We start from the raw sequence: 7,596 nt of genomic DNA on the forward strand, positions 1-7,596 counted from the left end.
ACTCTTGCTGCCCTAGTTTCTGTCATACCGGGATTATGTTTCTTGAGTTTGCGTTCCTTACGCGGTCGGGTGATTTATGGGACCCCCTTGACAGTTTGCCTTGAATAAAACTCCTCCAGCAAGGCCCAACCTTGGTTTTACCATTTGCCACCTAAGCCTTTCCCCCGGGTTTTCGCGAGCCCGAGGGTCATCTTATTTTAACCCCCCGGGCCAGTGCTCTTCGAGTGTTGGTCCGAACTGAGTAGACTGCGGGGCCCCCTCCTGGAAACTCGAGGTTTGGTTTTACTCGTAGGATGTCTCATCCGGTGTGCCCCGAGAACGAGATATGTGCAGCTCCTATCAGGATTTGTCGGCACATTCGGGTGGCTTTGCTGGTCTTGTTTTACCATTGTCGAAATGTCATGTAAACCGGGATTCCGAGACTGATCGGGTCTTTCCGGGAGAAGGTTTATCCTTCGTTGACCGTGAGAGCTTATGATGGGCTAAGTTGGGACACCCCTGCATGGTATTATCTTTCGAAAGCCGTGCCCGCGGTTATGAGGCAGATGGGAATTTGTTAATGTCCGGTTGTAGAGAACTTGTCACTTGACCCAATTAAAATACATCACCGTGTGTGTAGCCATGATGGTCTCTTCTCGGCGGAGTCCGGGAAGTGAACACGGTTTGAGTTATGAATGACGTAAGTAGGAGTTCAGGATCACTTCTTGGTCATTGCTAGATGACGACCGTTCCGTTGCTTCTCTTCTCGCTCTCTTTTGCGTATGTTAGCCACCATATATGCTTATTGCCGCTGCAGCTCCACCTCATTACACCATCCTTTCCTATAAGCTTAAATAGTCTTGATCTCGCGGGTGTGAGATTGCTGAGTCCTCGTGACTCACAGATTCTACCAAAACAGTTGCAGGTGCCGACGATGCCAGTGCAGTTGATGGGATCGATCTCAAGTGGGAGTTCAATGAGGAACGTGGTCGTTACTATGTGTCTTTCCCTGATGATCAGTAGTGGAGCCCAGTTGGGACGATCGGGGATCTAGCATTTGGGGTTATCTTATTTTCATTTGGATCTTGGCCGTAGTCGGTCTATGTGTGTATTTTGGATGATGTATGAATTATATTTATGTATTGTGTGAAGTGGCGATTGTAAGCCAAGTCTTTATCCCATTCTTGTTCATTACATGGGATTGTGTGAAGATGACCCTTCTTGCGACAAAACCACAATGCGGTTATGCCTCTAAGTCGTGCCTCGACACGTGGGAGATATAGCCGCATCGTGGGCGTTACAAGTTGGTAATCAGAGCCATCCCCGACTTAGGAGCCCCCTGCTTGATCGAATCGCTGGCGTTGTTGAGTCTAGAACAAAAATGTTTTGAGTCTTAGGATTATATATATCGGAGAGTAGGATTCTTTTTACTCCTCAGTCCCCTCGTCGCTCTGGTGAGGTCTCCTGACGTAGAAGTTTTGACTATTCTCTCCTCAAATTTCACTAAAAAATTTTGTTTAGGATCACGCGGGTATCTTGGAATCGTTCCGATGGTTTTGTGACGAGAACATTGTTCTTGGTGCCTCCTGACATTTAGGGGTTGTGGCAGTGTCCCGGGGAGTTGAGCTCCGAGGTGTCGTCGTCACAATTTTATCGTTGCAGATCTGGAATACCTGAGTTTCGCCGACATCGAAATCTCTTTTATGCAGTTGTTGGTGAGATCACCTCGACGCCACCCAGTACTGGGGCGGGAGTTCGGGAGTATTGCCATAACTTGTATAATGGATGCTTTTCGAAGGTTGAGGTAAATGATTTCCGAAGGTTTCTTGGTTATGTGTTGACGGATGGATATAGCTGGATCTAGGGATTGTTAGTTTGGGTGATATATTTTGTGTCCCCTGTATCCCCAACACCAGATTGCATAACCAGAAAGTTTCGGGAGTTTATAAGTGGGAATTCTAGTAGCCTTAGGATATCTTTCCGACAGACGCATGATATGAGATTGGGGTTCGACGTCTAGTGGTCCGCCTGTACACGGTTGGTTTTACAGTGGTCTCGTAGTGTCTTAAAGAGTCCTTGGCTATGCCGACTCGGGGACGCTTCGTATGTCATGTGCACAGCCTTGTACATGATGGTGCTGTACGATTGAGCCCGTGTGGGCCCCACCACGAAAACTTCGGACGAAATCTCTATCATATGTTTGTTCCGGCTTATTCTGCAAGCCAATACTTTGTTTTGTATTGTATTGTGGTATTCGAGTTGCTTCGAAGTCATATGTTGATTCCATATCTTTTTCAAGTGGCTTCTCAACTTATGGAAGTGTGATGATTTACTACGGAATTCATTCGTTCATCCTCGTTCGAATGTTTATTGTGAAGACTATATGTTGCAATTTATATCCGTTGATTCTACTTATCTATTTGTCTATCAAGATGCTAACGGATGTCACCCTCTTCAGGATGGCTCCGCCAACGCGTCAGAATCCGGATCGCAATGAAGGGAGTCAAGCGAACCCTCTGCCACCACCTCCGCCTCCGGAGGCATGGCAAGCTATCATGGCAGCCACCAACGCCAATGCTCAGATGATTCTGCAACTCTTGCAAGAACGCACCCAAGGGCAAGGCAATCAAGGTCAAGGCAACAATCAGCCTCACTTCGCTACACTCAACCAGTTTCTCGCAAATCAGCCCAAGTCTTTCAGCTACTGTGCCGAGGCCACGGATGCCGATGATTGGCTCGTGGACATCAACAAGCATTTTGAATGTAGCAATGTCAGGCCTGAGGACTATGTCAAGTTCGCTTCTTTCCAGCTCAAGGACCAAGCTGCTGATTGGTTTCAGCAATACAAAGATTCCAGAGGAGGTCGTGTGATCACTTGGACTGACTTCTGTCGGGACTTCAAAGCGCACCACATTCCACAAAGTGTTGTCGAGAGCAAGCGTGAGGAGTTCCGCAATCTCAAGCAAGGAAACATGTCTGTGTATCAATACAACATTTAGTTTCAGAAACTTGCTCGCTTCGCTAAACAAGATGTTCCTGATGAGAAGAGCATGATCTATCACTTCAGAGGTGGCCTTAAAGAGGATCTGCAGTTAGCTCTTGTTCTTGTTGAGCCTACTCACTTTGATCAATTCTACAATATGGCACTGAAGCAAGAGGCTGCTCAGCTCAAGTGTGAGGCTTCTAAGAAGAGAGTCAGAGACGCAGTTCAGTCTTCTTCTTCCTCACTTGTGACAGCTAAGCAACAGAAGTTCTGGTTGCCTCCTCCTCCGTTTCGTCAGCCTTACCAGCAGAAGAACAAAGGTGGCCATGGTTCTTCAAACTCTTCCAACTCTGGCTATCAGAACAAGTCTCAGAATCAAGCTCCAAAGTCCAATGCTCCTTATCACCATCCACTCTCAGAGGTGACTTGCAACAAATGTCAGCAGAAAGGTCACTATGCTAACAAGTGCTTCAACCAAAGGCGCCTGCCTCCTCCTCCTCCTGTCAGATCTTCCAGCAATGCAGTGGTCAAGCATAATCCAAAGTCTGCAAAGGTGAACATGATGAATGCAGCTCAAGCGGAGGAATCTGCTGATGTGATAATGGGTAATCTCTCAGTTAATGATATTCCTACAAAAGTCTTATTTGATACTGGTGCATCGCGTTCTTTCTTGTCATACCCATTTGCATCGAAGCACAATGTTGACATAGAGATTTTATCCAAAGTTATGCAAGTTGTTTCTCCGGGAAAACTTTTGACTTCTAGTTTGGTTGCTCCCGATGTTTCCATCAAGATGGGCGACTATAAATTTCTGTCTTCTCCAGTTGTTCTTGGTGACTCGGATATTGATCTTATTCTCGGGATGGACTGGCTTTCTAAGCACAAGGCTCAACTTGATTGTGCTGCCAGGGAAATTCAATTGACACACTCTTCTGAGGATGTGATTATTTATGCCGCTCGTGATGAAACCATTCGGTTTTTTTCTCTCAATGAGAAGGGCGAATTGAATGCCATCTCTCAGATTCCAGTCGTTTGTGAGTACCAAGATGTCTTTCCAGAAGAGCTTCCGGGTATGCCTCCTCACCAGCCAGTTGAGTTCGTTATCAAACTTGAGCCTGGTACTGAACCCGTTTGCAAGCGTCCATACAAGCTTGGACCTAACGAGCTGAAGGAATTGAAGAAACAGCTCGATGAACAAGAGCGTCTGGGTTTGATCAGACCAAGTTCATCTCCATGGGGTTGTGGTGTTCTTTTTGTAAAGAAGAAGGATGGCACGGACCGACTTTGTGTCGACTACCGTCCATTGAACAAGAAGACAATCAAGAACAAGTATCCACTTCCCAACATCAATGAGCTATTCGAGCAACTCAAAGGTGCTAAAGTTTTCTCGAAGCTTGACCTTCGTATGGGTTATCATCAGATTCGCATTCGTGAAGAAGATATTCCCAAGACAGCATTCAGAACAAGCTTTGGTTCTTATGAATATACTGTCGTGTCTTTCGGCCTTGTCAATGCTCCTCCAGTATTCTCTCGGATGATGAATTTCATCTTCAACCCCTATACCAATGAATTCATCCTGGTGTATCTCAATGATATCTTGGTCTTCTCCAAGAATAAGAAGGACCATGCCAAACATTTGCGATTGGTGCTCGACAAGCTCAGAGAGTATCAATTCTATGCAAAGTTCTCTAAATGTGAGTTTTGGCTCGATGAAGTTCTTTTCCTTGGTCACATCATCTCTGCCAAGGGCATCGCTGTTAACCCCGAGAAGGTGTCCGCAATTGTGAATTGGGAACCCCCTCAGAATGTCAAGCAGCTCCGCAGTTTTCTTGGTCTTGCAAGCTATTGCCGAAGATTCATTGAAAATTTCTCCAAGATTGCAAAGCCTCTTTCCAACCTCCTCCAGAAGCATGTGAAGTATGTCTGGTCTCCTGAGTGTGACGTTGCTTTCAACACTCTCAAAGAGAAACTAGTCACAGCTCCTGTCTTGACTCCTCCTGACGAATCCAAGCCATTTGAAGTTTTTTTGTGATGCTTCTCTCCAAGGTCTCGGTGCTGTGTTAATGCAAGAGAAGAAAGTGGTGTCCTATACCTCTCGTCAGTTGAAGCCCAACGAGAAGAACTACCCCACTCACGATCTTGAGTTGGCGGCAGTTGCCCATGCATTAATAACGTGGAGACATCTCTTGTTGGGAAGACAAGTGGACATATTCACCGATCACAAGAGTCTCAAGTACATCTTCACTCAGCCCAACCTCAACCTCAGGCAGACTCGATGGGTCGAAATGATTCAAGAGTACAATCCGAGTATTGAATATACTCCAGGCAAAGCCAATGTCATTGCAGATGCGTTAAGCAGGAAGGCTTATTGCAACAGCTTAGTTCTCAAGCCATTCCAACCGGATCTTTGTGAAGCTTTCCGCAAGCTGAATCTCCAAGTTGTTCCTCAAGGCTTTCTTGCCAACCTCATAGTCTCTCCTACTTTGGAAGATCAAATTCGTGAGGCACAACTTCTTGATGCCATGGTGAAGAAGGTGAAACGTGGTATCGACAAGGGTCTTTCCAAATACAAGTGCTATCGCATTGATGACAGAGACACTTTGTTCTTCGAGGACCGGATTGTGGTTCCTAAAGGTGATCTAAGGAAAATCATTATGAACGAAGCGCACAATTCTCTCCTTTCCATTCATCCTGGAAGTACGAAGATGTACCATGACCTCAAGCAGTCGTATTGGTGGACTCGAATGAAGCGAGAAATCGCTCAATTCGTGAATGAATGTGATGTCTGTCGAAGAGTGAAAGCAGAACACCAACGACCAGCTGGTCTCCTTCAACCTCTTGCTATCCCAGAATGGAAGTTTGATCATATCAAAATGGACTTCGTGACTGGATTTCCAAAGTCCAAGCGCGGAAATGATGCTATCTTCGTTGTCATTGACAAGCTTTCTAAAGTGGCTCATTTCCTTCCAATCAAAGAATCCATCACAGCAGCTCAGTTGGCAGAGCTATACACCTCCAGAATTGTCTCCTTGCACGGCATTCCACAATTGATTTCTTCAGATCGTGGAAGCATCTTCACCTCTAAGTTCTGGGACTCCTTCCAGAAGGCCATGGGCACAAACATTCGCTTCAGCACAGCTTTCCATCCTCAAACTAGTGGCCAAGTCGAGCGAGTCAATCAAATTCTTGAAGATATGCTCAGGGCTTGTGTCATTTCCTTTGGCATGAAATGGGAAGATTGTCTTCCATATGCCGAATTCTCCTACAACAACAGCTTGCAAGCGAGTTCGGGCAAGGCCCCATTCGAGATTCTATGTGGCAAAAAGTGCCGTACTCCTCTCAATTGGTCAGAGACTGGTGAACGCCAACTTCTTGGCAATGACTTAATCACAGAAGCTGAAGAAATGTGTAAAGTCATCCGTGATAATCTCAAAGCCGCGCAATCACGCCAGAAGAGTTACTATGATAGTAAGCACCATGATGTGGCTTTCGAGATCGGAGACCATGTCTACCTCCGCGTCTCTCCAATGAAAGGCACTCGTCGTTTCGGTATCAAAGGGAAGCTTGCCCCTAGATACGTGGGTCCTTTCAAGATCATTGGCAAAAGAGGCGACCTCGCCTATCAACTTGAGCTTCCTTCCAACTTCGCGAATGTGCACGATGTGTTCCACGTGTCACAGCTTCGCAAGTGCTTCAAGACGCCTGAGCGCACTATCAACTTCGAAGAGATTGACCTCCAAGAAGATTTGTCTTATCATGAGCACCCCGTTGCTATTCTTGAAGAAACTGAGCGCAAGACTCGCAACAAGTCAATCAAATTCCTGAAAGTGAAGTGGTCGCACCATTCCGACCGGGAAGTCACCTGGGAACGCGAGGACCACCTCCGTTCCGAATATCCGGAGTTCTTTCAGTCCTAGAACTCGGGACGAGATCCTCTCGTAGTGGTGGAGTGTTGTAACACCCCGCATGTAACTTTTCATATTTGTAACTCCAACTCTTGCCATTTTCGGCTATGTGTTATGGTATTCCCTCCGTGGTCGGGTTTTGTCTTTCGTTTTGCATTTTGTTCATGTCATGCTTTTCATATCATGTCATCATGTGCATTGCATTTGCATACGTGTTCGTCTCATGCATCCGAACATTTTCCCCCTTGTCCGTTTTGCAATCCGGCGCTCCTATCTCCTCCGGTGCACCCCTCTTGTTTTCTTCCGTGTGCGGGTGTCAAACGTTCTCGGAATGGACCGAGGCTTGTCAAGTGGCCTTGGTATACCACCGGTAGACCACCGGTCAAGTTTCGTTCCATTTGGAGGTCGTTTGGTACTCCAACGGTTAACCGGGCATCCGCAAAGTCCATTTATGTGTTGCAGAAAACCCCCCTAAAAACCAGCCCAAAACCCACCAAACTCTCTTCCATGCTGTAGGTCGTTCGATCACGATCTTGTGGGCGAAAACCACACCTCATTTGGACTCTCCTAGCTCCCTCTACCTATATATACTCTTCCCCTCCCGAAAACGAATCGCAGACGAAACCCTAACCTTCGTCCATGCGCGCGCCGGACGAAGTCGCCGCCGCCGTCCGGCCAACCGCGTCACGCCACCTGTCCCGCTCCGCCGCCACCCACCGCCGGCCCGCC

The sequence above is a fragment of the Triticum aestivum genome, chromosome 4D, assembly GCF_018294505.1.
Source record: "Triticum aestivum cultivar Chinese Spring chromosome 4D, IWGSC CS RefSeq v2.1, whole genome shotgun sequence".
NCBI classification, from domain to species: Eukaryota; Viridiplantae; Streptophyta; class Magnoliopsida; order Poales; family Poaceae; genus Triticum; species Triticum aestivum.